This window comes from Pan paniscus, chromosome 18 (genome assembly GCF_029289425.2).
Source record: "Pan paniscus chromosome 18, NHGRI_mPanPan1-v2.0_pri, whole genome shotgun sequence".
Classification (NCBI taxonomy): Eukaryota; Metazoa; Chordata; class Mammalia; order Primates; family Hominidae; genus Pan; species Pan paniscus.
The window spans coordinates 49,184,136-49,207,337 of record NC_073267.2 but is presented as its reverse complement, the minus strand read 5'-3'; the positions used below and the strand labels follow the sequence as shown (position 1 = coordinate 49,207,337).

The 23,202-nt window shown below is 42.9% G+C and overlaps 1 pseudogene; it reads right to left on the bottom strand.

Moving 5' to 3' along the window:
• Nucleotides 1-2,768: 2,768 nt before the first annotated feature.
• On the bottom strand, nt 2,769-22,994 carry LOC112438758 (ribosome biogenesis protein BMS1 homolog; annotated as a pseudogene).
• Between the last annotated feature and the right edge of the window lie 208 nt (nt 22,995-23,202).

Here is a 23,202-nt window from a genome sequence, read left to right as displayed (position 1 = left end):
GCACCTATGGCTGCCTGTGCATAGTAAAAAGATAGAAAGGTATTACAGAATAATTTTTACAATTTACAAAGTTTAATGCAATTGAGAAAGGTTTCTATAAAAATTGTTAAAATAGTTCAGAGGGCAAATGCTTACTTTGCATAGCAATGCTTCGGTTACCTGGAATGCCCTCCCTTCTTTCTTCCAAGCAATTTTATGCCGCACGATGCTCAGTGGCTCTACTCCAAGTGCCAACAAGGTGAACAACCCAGTTCCTGCTCTCATGGAACTCACATTCTGGTGGAATTTATTTTTGCAACATACTTGTGACAATATCAGATTAATAAGCCATTAGTATTGAAAAGTAATTTACACACTCTCCAGTCTGGTCCTTATTTTGATATATGTCTTCCTATGAGATGGATGCAAACTCACAGCAAAAACTATGTGTATACATATAGCCACATGCTGCACGACGTTCAGTCAAGGATGGACCACATATACGACAGTGGTTCCACAATATTGTATTTTTGCTATGCCTTTTATATGTTTCGATACACAAATGTTTACCACTGTGTTACAACTGCCTACAGTAGTCAGTACAGTCACATGCTGCCCAGGTTTGTAGCCTAGGAGCAATAGGCCATACCATAGAGCCCAGGTGCACAGTAGGCTGTACCATCTAGGTTTGTGTGTCACTCTATGATGTTTACACAATGACAAAATTGCCTAAATGATACATTTCTCAGAATATATCCCCATCCTTAACTGATGCTTGACTGTATTTTACTAACCTGGCCAGGTGGAACCTTCAACAATAAAAATTCTACATAGAAAATGCTATTTATTGTTTCTTTCAGACATTAGAGATTCCTTAACTTTAGTTTTAAATAATCTTGATATACTAACTTTTTATTTCCCTTGTTCTCCAAATATGATAAACCAAGATTTTTAATATTAACAGGTATGACTTCTGCCTACATACATTGTCTTTGGAAAAGGCAATTATCTGCAACTGTAATTAAACATTCTTTTATTTCCCCCATTGCTAAACAATTTCACTCTTCTGGCTAAAATATAAAACCATACAATTATAAATAATTATTTGCAAGGCTTCTCTTTGAACAAATTTGCTTGTTGTATAAGACACTTGCTGATCACCTTGTAAGCTACTTAAAACATGGCATGACTTAGAGTGCCTTGTATATTTTAGTTGAATTATAGTTTTGCATTTTAAAATATATCAATTATGCTATATAACAAATTAGTTTTAAATTATAATTGTTATGGGCTTACTATGTGTCAGTCCCCAGGCCTATCAGCATACTGGATGATCAAATTCACAATTGCTCTTGAGGAATAGAGGAAAATGTACACCCAGAGTTGCTCAGAGAGGTCTGGGCATGTTCCAATTGTCACTTCCCAGGTGGACCCAGCCCTGACAGGATCTTCACATCCTCTTCCCTTCTTATGGAGATATAAAGCTGAGCACCTGTCTGCTGACAACTTTAGGTTTTTAGAGAGCCTCCCAGACTAGGCCAACTGCTCATAATCCTGCCGACCCTCTTTGGCCCCTATGATGTTGTTAAAGGCAATGTGGTACTCCTATCAGCAGCACACATACTGTAACTGGTACAACACAGAGGTCACCATGGGCCCCATGCACAGATGACACACAAATTCATGAAGTGTTCTACATACACACACACATATATATATATGTATATATATATATATATATATAAATTTTTTTTTTTTTTTTGAAACAGGGTCTTGCCCTGTCGCCCAGGCTGGAGTGCAGTGGTGCTATCATGGCTCACTGCAGCCTCAACTTCCTGAACTCAAGTGATCCTCCTACCTCAGCCTCCCAAGCAGCTGGAACTACAGGTATGCACCACCACACCAGGTGAATTTTTTATTTTTTGTAGAGATGAGGTTTTGCCATGTTGCCCAAGTTGGTCTCAAATTCCTGGGCTCAAGTGATCCTCCTGCCTTAGCATGCCAAAGTGCGGGGATTACAGGTGTGAGTCACTGTGCCCAGCTGCATTCCATATTTCTACACACCCATGCATACCTGGAGGAGTATACTTGGGGAAAGTAAAGCTGAGGAAAGGTGAATAAAATCAGTGGGCTGTATTGATGTCAACATCCTGATTGTGATATGTGTGAAACATTACCACTGAAAGAAATTGGGCAAAACATACAACTATATGTGAATCTATGATTCCATCGTATAGGATTAGATTCCCCATAACTATATCAACATACAATCATAAAATACATATATCGCCTATGTAATAGTATGATTACATCAATATAATGTTTAATTTAAAAAAAGGCAATGTAGCTAGGCAGGTATAACGCATGAGCATAATATGGGAAGCCTATCTCACTGATACATACAATTTCCTTGGTCTCTGCACATGAGACAACAATCTCCTAAGTCTAAAGCTTTAAAAAAGTACTTACTGTTACCTTGTCACTATACTAATGTGCAGAACATATGACATAAGATAGAAAATGTCCACGAGGGCCAGTGATCAAAGGAGCCCATAGATCCCAGGTGCGTAGTACGCTGTACCATCTAGGTTTGTGTGTCACTCAAACAAAAAACACAACAAAAACACTACACACTCTTCTCTAAAATTTTGCATGAGAGCTGAGGGTTCAAGTGAATATTTCTTTCTCTTCTGGAGGACTCTTCATGAAGGTGGTAGCATAAATAATTATCCACAAAGAATTGTCAGGCATTCATCCCCAATGAAAACTACTAAGCCAAAACTAACAAAAAAATATTTTAATGGTATTTTTGCAGGACAAAATAATTAAACTGAGGTAGGCAGAGGAAAGTAAGAGAATCCACACAACCACAGCTTACATTACTTTAAATCTCGACAGCCCCAAGTGATGAGAATGAACCCAGTCCCAGTAGCCCAGGCTTCTCTGTTCCTCTTGCAGGCACAGTTTGTGTAGAGACATCTCTTGAGTTCTTGCCCACTGACTTGTCATTCACAGGCATTCAAACTGTGATGTTTGAAAATGTCCACCTCTGCAGATCCAGGGACAGTCCCTCCAGTCCAAAGGCTCACTGCAACTGGCCCTCAGCCCCCTTCAAACTGGACTTCTGGTTTCTTCTTTCCTTCTGCCCCTGAATTCGGAAGAGCTTCTTCCTGAGGTCCTTCTGCCACTTCAGCTTCTCCTCCTCCTCCTTCTGCTTGGCTCTGAAGTGCTCTTTATTGTGCAGGTGTCACTGGTCCTTGGCTTTCATCTTCTGACTGTGCACCATACTCAGAGCATCCAGCAGTGCGAGGATCTGACAAGGAAAAAAGCTGGTGAGTATCAGAATGCTCTCAGCCACCACACACTCACATCCTAAGCACTAAGACTAGAGGCAACCCACGATCCAAATGAATATTAACCGCATGAAAATGCATCCTGTGCTAGGAAGTCATTGTTGGCATGGAGACACAAGTGTGATCGCATTTTACCTTTACTACCTCTGTTCATCATTCTGTGGACACCGTGTGCAGCTAACCAAGACAGAAGGGTTCCCCAGTCATGTGCCTGTTATCCCCCATCAAAAGAAAAGGGCAGAGCAGGACCATGCAAAGGAAGGGAAATTGACTCCAGTTCTTCCTCTGACTTTAGTTCCAGTACCCTGAATAACTGAGACTGCAGTAGAAACAGGAAGTGTGCTACTGAGAGTGTTCTTTTCCTATCTAAATGCAGCGTGCAGTACGGCACGGGCGACAGTACCTTTCTTTCATGAGGCTCACGCATGACGGCCCGTCTCTGCCTGTCCTTTGCTTGGGTCTTGGGTTTGTTTTTTGTTTTTTGTTTTTTCTTTTTTTTTTGAGACAGAGTTTTGCACTGTCGCACAGGCTGGAGTGCAGTGGCCCGATCTCAGTTCACTGCAAGCTCCGCCTCCCAGGTTCATGCCATTTTCCTGCCTCGGCCTCCCAAGTAGCTGGGACTACAGGCGCCCGCCACAACGCCTGGCTAATTTTTTGTATTTTTAGTAGAGACAGGGTTTCACCATGTTAGCCAGGATGGTCTCGATCTCCTGACCTCGTGATCCGCCCGCCTCAGCCTCCCAAAGTACTGGGATTACAGGCGTGAGCCACCGCGCCTGGCCTTGGGCTTGTTCTTAAATGGCAGGGCCTTCTGCAAGGCTTTTGGAATGTGCAGTGAATTAAAATGTTTCTTTTGCCTCAGGATTGGCTGAAAAGAAAAATAAACACTGTGACATATTCAAATTATGATCAATGTGCATTTAAAACTTCTGCATAAAATCTTCTCATTGGGTTGACTTTTCCACAAGATCAGTAACACCAGAGTCTGCTGGCCCTGAGAAATCAGGACTCAATCATCCGCCAAGTATGAACTGCCTCAGTGGACACCCAAATTCTCACCAAACAGTAAACAGAGGTACAGAGAGCTTATACTTACAACTCTCCCCCCGAAACCCACTGTGCCTATTTCTATGGTATAGAACTATCAGGTCTCAACAGAACAGATGAATAGATCCCAGTTTCTTTTCATGGAAATTTCAGGCCTTGTCTTTGGGCCACTAAGGTGCTTATTTCTCAGACTAACAAAAATGATCTAGCTTTTTGTCTTGAATACCAACCACTCTGGATTTTTTTTTTTTTGAGATGGAGTCTCGCCCTGTCACCCAGGCTAGAGTGCAGTGGTGCGATCTTGACTGACACAACCTCCACCTCCCAGGTTCAAGCAATTCTCCTGTCTCAGCCTCCCAAGTATCTGGGACTACAGGCACACACCACCACGCCCGGCTAATTTTTGTATTTTCGGTAGAGATGGGGTTTCACCATGTTGGTCATGCTGGTCTTGAACTCCTGACCTCAGGTGATCCACCTGCCTTGGCCTCCCAAAGTGCTAGGATTACAGGCATGAGCCACCATGCCCGGCCCACTCTGGATTTAAGGACAGTTCTTCCTTCAATCAGCAGCCAAAGAGTCCTGATTCCTGATTCTAATTAAGAAGTTTAAGTTGGTATTCTATTTCTGATGGAAGGATGGCTAAAAGAAGGGAGACTCAAACAACAGATGAAGGCAAAATACTCTGTACTGAATTTTCAACGTAATCTTAAATTCTATGTTTAATTGAGATGACCCAAATTCTTTTTTTTTTTTTTGATATGGAGTCTTGCTCTGTTGCCCAGGCTAAAGTGCAGTGGCATGATCTCAGCTCACTGCAAACTCCGCCTCCCAGGTTCACACCATTCTCCTGCCTCAGCCTCCCAAGTAGCAGGGACTACAGATGCCCGCCACCACACCTGGCTATTTTTTTTGTATTTTTAGCGGAAATGGAGATGACCCAAATTCTTAACTGCCTCATAAATACTGTTAATATATTGAAAGTTTTGCCCTAGGCTTTTATTAAAGTCAACTATATAGAAAAAGTTTCTCTTATCTTGAAATGTATTATTAAAGACATCATCCCTAATAATATTCCATATTCTCTGTTTAGGAACCCCAGTTGTTTTCAAATTCAAGAATTCAGAGAAATCTACCTGTTACAAAAGAGTAGAATGGATAATCGGCACCACATCCTAAAGTGTATTTTAATAAAAATTCATGTAAGATGGTTCAAAATTTCATTAACTACTTTATATAAAAAGAAATGCCTGGGAGACTTCTGTTTCTAGCAGAGTGGCAGACTGATGCCTTGAACAACCCTCTTATTACAAAACTGAATACTCCACATGAAAACAAATCTTTTCAAATGCATTGTTAAGCTGTGAAGAGAAAAACAAAAGTTCTAAGAAACCAAAATCTAAATGAAAACACAAGTCCAGGCAGGCACTGAAAACTTAAAAAAAAAAAAAAAAAAAAAACTCAAGAGGCCAATTGTTGGCAAGCATGTGGAACAGCAGGAACTCTTTAAGCTGCTGCTGGTGGTGGAAGCCAAGCCACTGTGCTCCCAGAACACGACACAGAAGCCTCCCAGAAGCCTCCACACTGAAGCAGAGCACAGGTGCCCTGGAGTCTCCACCCCACCCAGGGATCCCCCAGCAGAAGTGCTTGTGCCCCTGCATACCTGCAAGTCCCATATCTAGACCTAGTGTTCAGGGCCGTGGGATAACAGCCAAAAATAGGAAATCATTTTACTCATCAATGGAAAAATGGTGACACAGTCATATAATGGAACTCAACAATGACGATAAATCAGTATCTGCCATAGACAAGAACATGGATGTATTCTGTAATACTGAACCAAAGAAGCCAGGCTAAATAGAATGTGCTGTATTTTATAGAAGTTAAAACCAGGCAGAACAAATCTACATCAGGAACTGGGAAAGTAGCTATTTTGTGGGTTGGGGCAGCAGTGCCTGGGAGAGGCCACAGGTCAAGGCTACTGCTTGGTCCAGGGCGTGGCAGCCTGGTGTGCTATAGTTCATCTAGATGCACACTTATGATTTGGGCACTCTTCTGTATGGACATTAACATTTCAATAAAAAGCTTATTAAAACATTAAAACTTTCAGAAAAATCCACATTGCTTCAGTAGAAATTAGCACATTAACGTTTAAAAAATACATGTATACAGTGGGGGAAAAAATAGTTCAAAAGAGTACCCAGTGAAAAGTTTAAGAGGGAGTGACGCCAGCAAGGGGCTGATCAATAGCCCCTTGCACTCATCTCCTGACGAAGACAGCCAAAGCAGCAAACAACTATATTTTGATGAAAGTCACTAAAAGAGAGCCCCAGAGTGCAACAAGGAGTAGCAGAAATCCAGTAGAGCACAGAAAACCAGGATGGTCACATAAAGGAGGGAAGGAAACATCTGGCCCCCACCACCCATTCCCCCAGAGGGATCAGCTTGAAGTAGAGGGGATGTCTCCTTGCAGGGATAAGGAAGCAAGAGGGGCCCAGTAGCCCCAGCACTCCCCTCAGAGAAGGAACTGACGTTGTGCCCCTCCCCCATGGACCAGCTGCTGCTGCAACGTGCCCTCCTGGACCTGGACCACTGCGGGAGCATGTCCCACCCAGGGTGAGCAGCCACCGAACCCTTCTTCCATCCTCAGGCTTTGTTGCTCTATATCACACCCACCTAGTGGCCCACCACCCCCGAGCCGCTGTTACACTGTCTTAGGCCATTTAGTGTGGCTGTAACCGAATACTTGAGACTCGGGGTAACTTATTTTATAAAAAAGGTTTATTTGGCTCACCCTGCTTGTGTCTGAAAAGTCCGAGATCGGGCAGCACAACTGGTGAGGGTCTTGTGCTGCTTCATCTCATGGGGAAAGTGGAAGGCAAAACAGGTGTATGCAAGGGGCTCACATGGCAAGAGAGGAAACACGAGAGTCTAGGAAGCTGAACTCACTCTGATAACAATCCACTCCTGGTAACTAATCCAGTCCCATGAAAAGGCATTAATCTATTCATAAAGGATCTGCCCTGTGACCCAAATACCTCCCACTAGGCCCCACCTCCCACACCACCACATTTGGAATCAAATTTCAAATGGATGAAATTTCAAATGGCTGGTGGGAACAAATGATGCCCACATCACAGCATACACCGCACCTGCGGGGCCACACTGCTGTGCCCCTCCCCTCCCAGCTGCCATTGTGCCCTGCCCCTTGGAGCCTGAACTGACTTGGTGCCCTGCTTTCCAGGGAATCAGTGCCTTGGCCAGTCTGAGCAGTCACACCCCCCACTGCACGAGAGCTGAAGCACTGCCCTGCTTCACAGGGAATCAGTGTCTTGGCTGAGCTGAGCAGCCACACCTGCCAGGGATGAGTCAATATGGCACCCCCATATCCCAGGAAAACAGCATTGGCTGAACTGGGGTACCTTGCCCTTCAGGACAAACAACTGTAGAACCCTGCTTCCTTGGAACTGGACTAGCCCTGGAGAATCTGAGTTGCCCAGGCACCTGCCTCCCCAGGGAGAGAAGTAGTTGCTGCACTGGTCCCTGCCCCCGAGGGCCCAAGCCACAGTAGTGCTCCACCATTCTGGGGTCCTTGTTGATGCTGCACCTGGCCTCACAGAGACTGAGATGCTGCTGTGTCCCACCACTGCAGGGTCCAGAGTCACTATCATGTCACTCCCATGTCCAGAGTCACTCCCATCTCCTGGAGTTTACTTCTTAAACTCTTCGCAAAAACAGAGTGAGAGGAAATAATTCCAAACACATTTTACCAGGCCAGTATCACCTTAATACCTAAGCCAAACCAAAACACACACACACACACACACACACACACACCAAACAAACAAACCAAAACTACAGGTGAACTTCTCCAATAAATTAAACACTGATGCAAACATCCTAAAAAAATTTTAGCAAATAGAATTCAACAACACATTGAAAACATTATACATCGTGTTTAAGTGGGATTTACCCCTGGCATGCAAGGCTGGTTAAAAATATGTAAATCAATCAATGTGATATATCACATTAACAAAATGAAAGATAAAACGACATGGTCACCTCAATTGATGCAGTAAAAGCATTTAACAAAGTTTAGCAACCTTTCTTGATAAAACCTCTTAATAGTTTATGTATAGAAGGAAAGTTCCTCAACATAATAAAGACCATTTATGAAAAACCCACAGTCTAATCATAGTTAGTGGGGAACAACTAAAGCTTTTCCACTAAGATTGAGTACAAGATAGGGATGGCCAGCCTCATCACTTTTATTCAATAGAGTACTTGCAAGAGCAATCAGATGAGAAAAAAAAGGCAACTAAATTAAAGAAGTAAAATTATCTCTATTTGCAGATGACAAGATCCTTTATGTAAAAAACTCCAAAGATTCCACAAAAAACTGTGAGAACTACTAAATCAATTCAGTTAAGCTGCAAGGTATAAACTCAACGTATAAAAATCAGTTGCATTTCTATATACAAATAACCTGGCTGACAAAGCAATCAAGAAAATAATCTCATTTACGATAGCATCAAAGAAAAACAAAAACTTAGGAATAAATTTAACCAAGAAGGTGAGAGATGTGTACACTTGAAAACCATAAAACATTGATGAAAGAAATTTAGACATGAACAAATGGAAAGACATCCTATGTTTATGGATCAGAAGAATTAATATTGTTAAAATGTGCACACTACCCAAAGCAAATATACAGATTTAACACAATCCTCATCAAAGTTCTGACGGTATTCTTCACAGAACAGAATAAAACAATCCTGGCCAGGCACAGTGGCTCACGCCTGTAATTCCAGCACTTTGGGAGACTGCAGGTGGGCAGAACACAAGGTCAGGAGTTGGAGACCAGCCTGGCCAACATAGTGAAACCCTGTCTCTACTAAAACTACAAAAATTGGCCGGGCATAGTGGCATGTGCCTGTAGTCCCAGCTACCTGGGAGGCTGAGGCAGAAGAATTGCTTGAATCCAGGAGGCAGAGGTTTCAGTGAGCCGAGATTATACCACTGCACTCCAGCTTGGGCGACAGACTTCGCCTCAAAAAAAAAAAAAAGAAAGAAAAGAAAAGAAAAGAAAAAACAATCCTGAAACTCATATGGAACCACAAAAAACCCCAAACAGCCAACAGATTACTGTGAAAGAAAAAGTTGGAGGCATCACACCTCTTGATTTAAAATTGTATTACAAAGCTATAGTAATCAAAACAGTATGGTGCTGGCATAAAAACAAAAAGATAGACAAATGGAACAGAACAGAGACCTTTGAAATGAATCCAAACATATACTGTCAACTAATTTTTGACAAGGGCAAACAAGACAACACAATGGTAAAAAAAGATAGTCTCTTCAATAATAGGATTTTCACATGCAAAAGAATAAAATTGGACCCTGATCATACACCATACACAAAAATCAACTCAAAACAGATACAAGACCAAAGACCCAAATAAGACCTGAAACCATAAAACTCCTAGAAGAAAACATAGGGGGAAAGCCTCTTGACATTGGCCTTAGCAATAATTTTTTGGATATTGCACCACAAGCCAGGCTACAAATGTAAACATAAACAAGAAGGACTGCATCAAACTAAAAAGCTTCTGCACAGCAAAGGCACAACCAACAAAATGAAAGGGGAACCTACAGACTGGAAGAAATATTTGCAAACCACATATCTGATAAAGTGTTAATATCCAAAAATTAGTAAAGAACTCTTACAACTTAATAGCAGAAAAACAAACCAGTTGAAAAATGGGCCAAATAGGAAATGACCAATAGGAAATGGGGAGATGTACATTAAAATAATATAAAGTAGCAGACATGTAGGATGAACAAGTTAGAGATCTAGTGTACATCATGAGGGCTATAGTTAATAAAAATATATTGTCTTTGGGATGTTTGTTAAATAAGTAGATTTTAGCTGTTCCTGTCACACAAACAAAAATCTAACTATGTGAGATGGTAGCTATGTTAATTTGCTTCACTATAGTAACCAGTTTACTATCTATATGTATCCTTCAAGATCATATTGTCAACCTCAAATATATAAAATAAAATTTATTTTAAAAAAGAAAAGTTTGTCTTCAATCCAGAAAGAACCACTATTACCATTTTTTGGTGTTCCATTCCAAAATATCCCACAAATATACAATTGTTCAATCAAATTTAACGTTAGACTTTATACTTGAATATTCAAAGTACGTAAGAAATTATAGAAAAGTGTCTGTGTGACTCCCTGTCTGTAGAGCACAGGCTTCATCTCCACTAACACACACACGACCAGTACCTTATACAGAGAGTCCTTGTTTGCCTTTAGTCTGACACCATGGGCGAGCCTGAGTTGGCCCGTGGTCCACATTCCTGACCAGGTGTCTTTCTCATCCACTGGTTTCAACAAAGATGTTACTGGGTTATAGAAGGCTGGGATGGAAACAGGATACCAAGTTCGCATGAAGACAATATCTGAAAAGAGGTAATTTACTTTAACATTTTCAAAAGAAGATTCATATCCATATTGTGAAGAAACAAGGAACAAAACCTTCACTCCAAACTTCTCTACCTGGCTGCAAAGTATTTGAAGGCAAAGCTCGCTAAGGAAACTATTCTCATAGATCACAGAACTGTTACTGGGTGTGGCCAGGGTACTGCAGACACAAAGCGAATGGGCACACCGCATAAGACTGGGAGATCTAAGGCTGGAGCTGCTCAACTCTCTGGAGACCTGACTCCAGCCTCTCGTCACACTGGCTAGAAGTCAAGCATGAATGGTAATACCCTGCCCTGAACACTACTTAAGACACTCACCGCTCATCATCAGCTTATCCTCAAAGCTGGCCCGGAAAGCTCCTTCTGGAGCTCAGAGTGCTTTCTTGATCTGCCCCCTTATCCCACTGACAGTTTGAATCACAGCACCTTCAAATTTGGCCACTTCCAAGGCAGAATTAAATATTCCCTACAGGTATAGCAAGATAAACACACACACACACAAAATCATATACTTTATGCTTTACTTCTTACTTCAAACATACATCCTTGATTAAAGAACAAAAACAACTCACTGAAGGGTGATAAAATAATCAAAATGTATTTGCCCCTGAAAGTGGAATTACTACCTCAAAAAGAATACAACTCTTTCATTTTCCCCAAAATAATCATGTGAGTTCATGGGCATGCTCATCACCTGCTGTCTGTGTGGAAGAGAAGATCGAAGAGGGATTTACTGGACTGAACTGGCCTAGGCAGCCTTTGCTGGCATCTCTCAGACTGGACTGCAGCCCAGATCCTTTTACTTAGATGCATGCACTTAGAACATGAAAACAGTAAGATAAACGCCGGTGGTATTATTACTTTATATTCCAAGAACATTTTAAGACTTCCTAACTCTGTGTTTTCAATAGAAACATCCCCACTAATGAAATTGTCAATAAATGTGCTCAAACCACCCTCCCCAAATACTGAAAAACAGTACATCCATTTCTCTGTACCCTTGCCAAGTTGTCTGCAAATGCTTTGTCAATTTTTCTACTGAGTTAGACAAACTTGTGATTTTTTTTCCCTTTCTTAACACAAATTTAAAAAGTAGGAAACAAAACCTAGTGGATAAAATGACATATTTTCAATATGAGTTCTGTGGCAGTCTCACATGGAAGTCAGGAGTAACAGCCTCAATTCCTAAATAGCTGTTTACCTCTGCTTTTTTGAGCATATTTAAGTAATACAGAATATAAAGGAGCAAACAAAATATGAAGTTTATAAAAGATTTCAAACACTTTTCTAAAAATATGAGGCCCATATTTTAGACGTATTTCATTCCTTTTCTCAAACAATATGGACATGTATAAATATGAGAATATATAGATATACAGACCTTAATAAATGAAGTGTTCTTGAAAATTTTATATGGAAAACCAGTTACCTTTAATTTCTTCAAAATTTTTATGGATTTATCCAGATCAAGGACAACTCCTGTGGCAGCTATCCGAAAATCAGGCTAACAGGAACCCCAAAATTTGAAAATAGGAAAAATATTAGCAAGAGAAAAACTTCAATTCTATGTGACACAATAAATTACCAAAGTGAATTTTACTTAAAAATAGCTAAGAAAAACAAGAGAGACCATCTGAACTTGCAACCCAGTGGTTTGACAAAAGCAATCCAAAACTTTAAAGTTGGTAAGCCAAACTAACAAGGGTGACTTGAGGCCGGGCACAGTGGCTCATACCTGTAATCCCAGCACTTTGGGAGGCCAAGGCAGGTGGATCACCTGAGGTCAGAAGGTTGAAACCAGTCTGGCCAACATGGCTAAATCTCGTCTCTACTAAAAATACAAAAATTAGCTCAGCATGGTGGTGCACACCTGTAATTCCAGCTACTCGGGAGGCTGAGGCAGGAGAACCACTTAAACCCAGGAGGCAGAGGTTGCAGTGAGCCAAGATCGTGCCACTGCACTCCAGCCTGGATGACAGAGTGAGACTCTCTCTCAAAAAAAAAAAAAAAAAAAAAAGGCTACTTGAGTACTTTCCTGAGAGTGATTTCAGAGGAATGTAATTTTACTATACTGATTTATTTGGAATGAAATGGAAAAGAAAAATACTGTTGCAATGTTTAGGAAACTAAAATTTGGACCTCCAGGGAAGATTCCATCTGCTCATTATTCTGCTTCCTTCTCTGTTAAATGGGACCAGTAAACCCTGCCCTGCCTGACTGGTCAAATGAAAATGGAGTGAACAGACTGCTACCCCAGCACAGCTGCAGGGAGTCTTGTATCTGGGTGGTCTCTGATGGCTCCTCACAACCTCATATAGTGCTTAGCACATGGTGAGCACTGCTCAAGTACCTCCTTAGATAAATAAATGCAAAAGATGCACAAAAATAGGAAATGTACCATTATAATTCTTCCACCTCCCCTCCTCTAATCCCACACCCTACTGAAAAGGATGTACAAAGATTAAAAGCAAAGGGAAATTTAGTTTATATTAATAAAAATGTGTAATTTTCAACTTAAAGTCTCATGTACATAATAACCCACATTCAGGATATATTTCTCAAACTAATCTGTAAAAGAAATCATCCAAGATAGTTACCATTATGCCACTGACAGACTGTATTGCCAAGAAACCAGTTCCCTGTGGAATGATAGGGTCTTAAAGGAAAAGGAAAAAAAGAAATATAGCAAACCACAAATTTTAGATTCTAGTTTAACATACTGGATATGGACATTTAGATTTGGATATAGATTTATATATATACTCCAAACCACCTCCCTGCTCCCAGAAAAGAGAAAAATCTTAGGAGTGGAATTTTATGAAAGGAAAAGCACAAAGCTAAAATAACACAGCCTGTAAGGTTTAATCTCGGCAATAGGCAAGTTATTGTAATCATATTTTACCCCAAAAGGCTGCTCCGCAATGCATGTGCTGTGGGGTATACTTTAGAAGCCTTTGTCTTCCATTATGGTCTTCGATATAATAGAGCGGGATGGTCTGAAACCTCCTCCACCCTACAGAAAATATGATTGGATCTCGGGACTTGAGGATTTTCTTATACCAGTGATGTTTCTTCAGACGCATCTGAGGGGGATGAGTGTGTAAGATGATTGATGGAGGGGAAATCCACAGAGCCTCAGGCACCAAATATGCAGCAAAGGGACCCACCTGCACGTATCCAACATTTCCCTCACTGTTGCCCAAGCCACCCAGGATAATGGGGTAATGGGGGTCAAAGTTCTGCACAAATTCACAGGGAACATTTTCAAACTCAACGCGGACGTACATCCCAGGTCAAAAACCCTCATACTGAACTCTGGCTTCATCATCTTGATCTTCAAATTCTGTGCGATTCAGCTGTACATGACAGGGGGGAAAAAAACCTGTATGCTGTTATCTGTAATAAACATAGGATTAACATGAACAAATGAGCAATTTCTAAGTAAAGGAACTGTGGACAGAATTATGTAGGCTTTATCCTATTAAAAATACTACACATTTGGCCGGGTACAGTGGCTCATGCCTGTAATCCCAGCACTTTGGGAGGCTGAGGCGGGCAGATCACATGAGGTCAGGAGTTTGAAACCAGCCTCGCCAACATGGTGAAACCCCATATCTACTAAAAATACCAAAATCAGCTGGGTGTGGTAGTGCGTGCCTGTAGTCCCAGCTACTCAGGAGGCAGAGGTGAGAGAATCGCTTGAACCTGGGAGATGGAGGTTGCAGTGAGTCAAGATCATGCCACTGCACTCCAGCCTGGGCAATAGAGCGAGATTCCATCTCAAAAAAAACAAAAAACAAAAAAAACCTACACATTTTACCTCTACAGTCTGTTCAGAATATGTCTCAACCATTTTCTTCTCTCCTGCTACAAGGGACAGCAAATGTAGATAACTGTGGAGCCCTGTGTGCTCAAACACTGGAAACATCCCCAGTCCACACCTTCTTTCCTTCCTCTCCAAATAATTCTTTCACACTTTTCCCTTGTCTTCAAACACCCACCACCACCCTCACCTTCACTCAGCTGATGGCTGTTTCCTGATTCACTCCAAAACCAAAAGAACCTCTACGGTCAACCCTCTACCAGGGTTTCCTCCCATATCCAGCCTTATCAGAGCTCTGACCTGGCCCATAGAGGAGCTATGTGTGGCTATTTAAATTAAAATTAATTACAATTACATAATATTTAAAATGGAGTTCCTCAATCACACTAGTCACACTGGAAGTGGTCCATATCAACCTGCGGCCAGTGTTACATTATTGGGAAGCACAGACGTGCATCTCCATGATCACAGAAAGTTCTACAGGCAGCTCAGGCACAGATGATTTGTCCATGCCTCTACTCAGGGCCACACATCACTTGCTCACTAGACACCATCCACTCTTCCTGGACTTTATTCCAACAGCTCTTCCCTCTGTTCTCTCTCTTTTCTCAAAACCTTTTGATTCCACTTCTTCCACCAACAACTGCTTCATTTCTCTGCTTCTCTCTGCAGCAAAACCCCACAAAAGTTTTCTGCAGTTGCAGCCTCCAGTTCCTCTGCTCCCATTCTCCTACATCCATGAAAATTGGTGTTTGCCAAGATCGCTGAAGGCCTCCACGCTGAAGGACTCCTCCAGTGGTCAACTCTGCCTTCACCGTAGTTAACACAGCAGGGGATCTGAACGGTGCTTCGCCTCCGTGTACAACTGGACTCCTGCATGCCTGCATGGTCACACTGCTTCTCCTTCTCCCTCCTAGGCACTTCTCAGGCCTCACGGCCGCAATCACCCCATCTCGCCCATGCCAGTCTTGCTCCTCCCAGTCACTCTGCACTCACTCCCCGGCTACCTCACAGCGTTAAGTGGCATCTACATGCTGAGGGCTGTACATCTAAGTCCCTGACCAGACCTGTCTCTCCAGACTTGACACTCCGCTTGTCTGCATGATACCCAGCCGAACCAAACATCATCTTCCCAAAACTACATCTGCAGAGGGTTTCCTATCTAACCTGCAACAACCCATCCTTCCAGGAACTTCCAGTTGCCATCCTCATTTCCTCTCACACACCCCACATTCAGTCCACCAGGAAATCCTACTGACCCAGCTTCCAAATAAACTCTATCCGGGTTTGACTCTGTCTCATCTCCACTGCCAGCCCTCTGGTTTGTGCCACCGGACTGATCTCTACCAGACTGATCTCTTGGCAGAGTGATCTGATTACCTGAATGTCTCTCTTCTGCTCAAAACCCTCCAAGGACTCCCATTTCAGAGTGAAACATTCAGTCTTTTCCAACGGCTCACAAGGCTCTGAGTAGTTTTAAATTGTAAATGGTGTGAAGCAAAAACTTCAGTTAGCCTAGTCATGCCTTTCAAAGGTCAACACAGACTAGCAACCACTAAGCTAATGCTTAATCAGGAAACAGTACTTTGACTAGATGAAGACCTAGGATGAAACTCCATTTCACAAATCATATACCTAATCTGTTCCAGCTTACACAGGCACTCCTGGCCTCGCTAACAAGACGCAACTCAGATGCTCACCATCAACTGTACACATGTTTCTGTGTCTGTCTCCTTCAGAGTGAGATCACTGCCTCCAACAACCTGCTCAGCACCCCCAGGCAGGAGGGCCACACCATCTCCCTTATCTCCGCATCTGACCTTATACTCCACATGTCCTTCTGAACTCTGACCAGGATGAGTTTTCAGATCACTTCCCCTGGGAACTCTGGTGTGTCCATAAGCCACACGGGCCACTGATCACCTGCCATTCAAATCAGGGAACAGCGATCAGAATAGGCAGCATTGGCTTGCACTGAAATGAACACACTGTCTCAGATCACTACATTGTAAAAGTCTCAAAAGTAGAGACCATGTTTCAGTCATTTCGGTTTCCTAATTCTTCTTACAAAATAGGTATGGATCTTTTTCTGGTGACCTTCTGACTATAGAAACAATGAGCTCACTGCATGAATAAACACACTCACATGCATCTACCCAGGAGTCCAAATGAAAGGCACAGAAGCAGGATAGGAAGCAGGGACCCAAAGAAAGTCAGGGATTCCTGCACTATGTGATAGTCTTGACAAGGAGCTGAGAGGAACTGAGGTTTCTCACCTGTGCTTGTTTCTGCATTTCTCCTTTAAGATCATCAAAATATGTGCTTTCTCCTTCATCATATTCCGCATCAAACATCTCCTTCAATTTTCTCTTCTTATCCAAATGCTTTTTCTTGGCACTTTTTTCTTTGTCGGGGTCAATTTCTTCCTTGTTTCTCTATATCTTCATTCTTAAATTTCCAGAAGAAAAAATTTTGTGTATGTTTATGAAGGTCTTTTCTTTAAACATTAGATTTTTTAAAGTTCTATTTAAACAAAAATCTTAGCAAAAATCTGTTATCATTATCAATAAAATGAAACAAACCACAACACAACCTTTGTCTCTGAATAACACAGTACTGCTACAGGAAATTGTTACATCTGCATTACAATTAGCTGCTATTCCTTAAGCTGGCTGGGAACACAAACTAGAATAAAAATAACAGACATGTCCCTCACCCAGATGCTCCCAGAACCTGTTCTAAAGAAATATTAGGGAGAACAGGGACTTCATTCTTTTAAATGACACTTAAATTTAAAAAGAGGAGAATGATGGCAATGGTTGAATGTAAGTCTGAGAAGCTAAGACTTCTGTGAGTGAAAAATCACAGTGGACTTGGCAAATGACTATGGCAAGAAACGGTAGTAACTGTCGTCCAAAACTTAACAAGTAAACAAGAAAGCTTCCCTTTGGTCCCCACATCCCCACCCTTTAGGAAGGAATCTATCCATCCAGTCTGCAATCTTCACACATCACAAGTAAGATTTGCATTTCCCAATGTGGGCCTCTCTCAGAACACAATGACCAAGAAAAGCCAGCTACGACAAAGTCATACCTGAGTATCGGGGCCCGATTTTCCCTTGTGCACGCCCCCTGTTTCCAAGTCTTCAAAGTCACCATAGAGCTACTCTGGGAAAAGAACACCCAAAGGCTGCTCTGTGAGCCAGGCATGCATGTGCTGCTGGCCCCACCCACAACAGGCCCACAATGCACTCCACGTTCCAAGCCTCATTCTCACTGTTCCCGTCACTACACACACAGGCAAAAGTTTGCACTAGAGAATGCTTCATAAAACAGTTAGTATTTCATCATCTGTTTAGGTAAACTAAATGGACCCAATCCACATTTCCACACTTCATGTCAAAATCCCAATCTCAATTTTTCCAGTATAGATAATGGACACTCTTTTGTTTTTGTTTTTGTTTTTTAGGAAATGGAGTCTCACTCTGTCACTCAAGCTGGAGTGCAGTGGCACGAACTCAGCTCAATGCAACCTCTGCCTCCCAGGTTCAAGCAATTCTACTACCTTAGTCTCCCGAGTAGCTGGGATTATAGGCACCCGCCACCAGGCATGGCTAATTTTTGTATTTTTAGTAGAGAGGGGATTTCACCATATTGGCCAGGCTGGTCTCAAACTCCTGACCTCGTGATCTGCCCTCCTCAGCCTCCCAAAGTGCTGGGATTACAGGCATGAGCCACTGCACCCGGCCAATGGACACTCTTTATGAAAGACACAGACGACTATCTGTGTCCCCCAAGTGAAAAATTCAAAGAGTGAATGGAAAAGTCCCACGCTGATAACCAGCATATATGAAAAGGAGTCTCAATGTAAGTTCAACACAACACAATCATGTAACGCACCTAGGGGAAATTTCAGATTATATAAAACATAGCATTGAGATTAAGAGTAGAGCCCCAAACCACACCAAACCCATGGGAAGAGCTTATTCACTCATTCATTCCTTCATTTGTTTTTGGAGCTCTGGGCTCAAGTATAGTTCCCACTCTTAAAAGAAATAGACAAGTAAGGCTGGGTGCAGTGGCTCACACCTGTAAACCCAGCACTTTGGGGGCCCGGGAGGCAGAGGTTGCAGTGAGCCATAATTGCATCACTGAACTCCAGCCTGGGTGACAGAGTGAGACCCTGTCTCAAAAAAAGGAAAACAAAAGAAAGAGGCAAGTTAAAACTCATTTGGGAGAGCAATGTTTAGAAAGCTATTAAAACATTTTCACATAAGGGCCAAAGAACCAGGTGGACGTTATAAAAGATAGGAAGCTCCTATTTGTAATAAAAGCAAAAAAGGATAAAATAGGAATAAACCTAACAAGAAGTGCACTGGAACTTTTTTTTTTTTAAAAAAAGAAGAAAAGCTTTAATATGCTACCAAAGGACAAAAGGAATAGCATCACTACCAACACTCGTAAGTGCTCTCCACACTAGGCACTGCGTTAAGTACTTTCCTTGCCTTAACCACATTCTTCAACCCAAGGAAGTAGGTGTTGTAAATATTATTTACTGAATAATGATATGTCCTCATTTGAAAAGAAAGACTCGACATCACAAATACGCCAATTCTCCCTTTAGCACAGTTACAACCCAAAACCACCACTAAGGATTTCTGGTCTAGAGAAGATAACACATTATACCCTCCTAAGAAATGTAACCCAAACTCTAGAAATAACAGACAGGAGATGATCAATGGAGAATTCCGAAAGGTGGACAGAAAAAGGCTGCTGAGGGACTCTAGGACTAGGGAATGCATAGTGGCCAGGTGTCTCCCTGGACCTCATCCAATAGGAAGGTGACCCAGGCCCAGAGTTTCCCAACTCCTAACGTAGCAGTAGAAGGCAACCCAGGCAGACTCAGTCCCCACAGATCAAAGGAGATCTTCCCCGCAACAAGAAAACCAGCTCCACACACCAAGACAACCACTATTCCCCACCCATCTAGCTGCAGCAGGTGGCCCAGCCTAGGGCAGCTCCCCTGTTCCCTCAGGTGGGCAACAGCAGGGACTGGTGGGAGAATCCCAGTGATACATATAAGCCAAACAGACCAAAATAACACCATGAAGGCTCTGAAATTAAATTGCCATCGGAATCTCAGCCCACAAAGTAGACCAAGACCTACAGACTAAACCTAAACAGGAAGACTGCCTGCAAAAATAAAAAAAATTACATAGGCAGATGTTGGAACCATCTGACTCATCACTTATAACAGTCAGTATAAACATGCTTCAACAAGCAACTACAAATCCTATGGCAACAATCAAAGAACTGAAAATGTCAGCAAAGAAACTGAAGAAGAATCAAATGGAAATTACAGAAATATGAAATACAGTAACAGAAATTTTAAAAAAATCTAACTGGATGGGCTGTATTGAGTAAAAGTGGAGACGACAGAGGAGAGAATCAGAGAAGCTGAAACCTGATCAACAGAATTCACCCAGCCTAAACAATAGATAGGAAATAAGCTGAAAACAAATGAACAGAGCTGCACGGACCTGTGGGATGATAACAAAAGACCCCGTATTTATGTTATCTGAGTCCCACAGGAGACCAGAGCTGCGAAAGCATGCAAATAACTAATTCCTGACACTTCCCACATTTGGTGAAAGATATAAACTTACAGATTCAAGAAGCTGAGCAAACCTCAAAGTATACCAAAAGAAAGCAACACGGATTATACGTTCAAAACTAAAAACAAAGACCAAAAATGGCAGAATGCCTGTAGGGACATGCCAACTCAAATGCCATGGAGGCCAGAAGGAAGTGGCACAACATTTTCAAGTGCTTAAAAAAAACCAACCAAACAAAAAAACAACCAAACAAAAAAACTGTTGGCTGCAAATTCTATATCCCATGAAACTACCCGTCAGAAATGAAGAGAGAAATAAAGACATTCTGAGAGGAAGAGAATATAGGAATTTGTCACCGGTCAATTTAGAAATGCTAAAAAGTGGCTACAGAAATATGTTGTGTCATTTCCACAATACAAAAAATTAAAACAAAAAAATCAAAATAAAAAAATGGCTACAGAAAGTTCTCACGCAGAAGGGATGAATATGGGACTATGGGAGAAGGGACAAAGGAAAGACCAGAAATGTGGATACATACGCGAGACAATCCACAGTTCTTAAAATCACATTTGACGACTGAAACAAAAACTATACCACCACCTAATACTCAAGCCAGTGATTTATACAAGTGGAAAAGGTAAAGAGACATAATTGCAAGGCAGGTTTCCACACTTTGAAGTGGTAAATACTGGTACCAGTAGACTACTATATTACAACGCACATGTTGTTAACATCCAGAGCAAACACTTTAAGACTATACAAAGAGATACACGCAACAACATTATACAGAAATAGATCAAGATGGAGGGAAAGAAAAAGGAAACAACAAAGCAAATAATAAAAACATCAGACATAAGCAATTATGTAACAATAAGCACCTTAAATGTAAATGGTCTAAATAAACCAAAAGACAGATTGATGGAGAGTCTATAATAAACACATGGTCCAACTAAATACTCTTCATAAGAAACTTCAAACTCACTTAAGGACCTAAGTAGGTTGAAAGTAAAAGAATGGAGAAAGATATCCTGTGAAATCATTAATTTTTTTAAGGAAGCAGGAGTGAATATATTAATATCTCATGAAGTAGACTTCAAGCAAAATAATTTACCAGAGCTGGAGAGGGTCTTGGCTGAATTTTAAGATCTAAAATTTCCTATGCTGTCTTGACATCTTTGAGCCTCACAGGGCCCCAAAGGCCTAGCCGTACGTTTTCCTATTTCTACCAGACACCCCCTACCCCGCCACCCAACAGGAAAGGCTCCCCACCTGGCTAGTTCTTTTATCAGCCAGAACAGTTGCACCTCAGCCTAAAAAGTTTCACTTCACCTGTCTGCCAGCCCATGAATTTATTCAAACAAGTCAATTGCATGCCCCCTCGGGAACCATTGGTCATTGTGTGCTCTTGTTACTACCAAGCCTGCCTGCTTCCTCAGCCCGCAGCCCTCACTCCGCTACACAGTGCGGTGCTCATCTGACCCTGTGTGGCATGCAGTGTCCTCCTCTGAGCTGTGGGTATATGTGACTAAAACACTGCTGTCAATCTCATCCATCCACGCCAGGTGTCGTGTTCAGCCATCTCCTACACTTTAGGGCAGGGACCCCTCCTTCACCAATGGGGTGAAAAGGAAGTGACCATAACAACTGCTTAATGACAAAAGGATTAACCCACCAAGAAGACATCTACTTCAACATCCTCCTCTTAGCAACTGTTAAAACTAGGCAGAGGCCGGGCACAGTGGCTCACGCCTGTAATACCAGAACTCTGGGAGGCAAAGACAAAGGATAGCTTGAGGCCAGGAGTTTGAGCCTGGGCAACATAGCAAGGCTTCTTCTCTCCAAAAAATTTTAAATTTAGCCAGGTGTGGCGGCACACACCTATAGTACCAGCTACTCAGGAGGTTAAGCCAGGGGAAGTACTTGAGCCTAGGAAGTCAAGGCTGCAGTGAGTCTTGTTCATGCCACCACACTCTAGTGTAAGTGACAGAGTGAAACTAGGCAGAAAAGGAGCAAGGATTTACAAAAGATCTGAACAGTTCAACCAGCAAAATCTGACATCCGTATAACACCCCACTCCCCAACAGCAAAACACACACATTTTTAAAGCCAATAGAAATCTACCAAGATGAAGTACATTTGGGGCAATAAAAGAAATCACAGCAAATCTCGCTGTGCGACCCTCGGCGCCAGCGCCGTGCGCTTCTCTGCACCTTGTTTTCTCACCATGGGGAAGCATTTGTGGGCCTCTTGAGGGACTCCCTAGATGCTTCTACTCAGAGCCCCCAAAGCCGGCGAGCCTCCACTCCTCTGTCTGCAGCCTCCCCTGTCGGTTCTCGCTACCCAGGGTTCAGTGGCCTGGGGGCTGACGGAGGGGGTCGCCTCTGCCAAGGCCCCTTCCGGCGCCTCCCTGGCTCATCCAGCCCACCTCCCTCCCACGCTGGCTTACGCAAAGTGCTCTGGTCACCAGGAGCCCTTCCTGACCAGCCCCGGCCCCTCCTTGGCCTTCGCCCCACCTGGCCTCCCCTGGAGCCCTGACCTGGGTGCCGGGCCTGCTGGGTCCAGAGTCCAGAGCCCACCCCGCCCTGAACAACCCCGAGTCTCAGCCACCCTCAGTTCTTACCCTTTCACAGCTGGGGAGTGGAGCCTGGGCCTGCGCCGGCGCCGTGGGCCTCTCCGCGCCTGCGCCGGCGCCGTGGGCCTCTCCGCGCCTGCGCCGGCGCCGTGGGCCTCTCCGCGCCTGCGCCGGCGCCGTGGGCCTCTCCGCGCCTGCGCCGGCGCCGTGGGCCTCTCCGCGCCTGCGCCGGCGCCGTGGGCCTCTCCGCGCCTGCGCCGGCGCCGTGGGCCTCTCCGCGCCTGCGCCGGCGCCGTGGGCCTCTCCGCGCCTGCGCCGG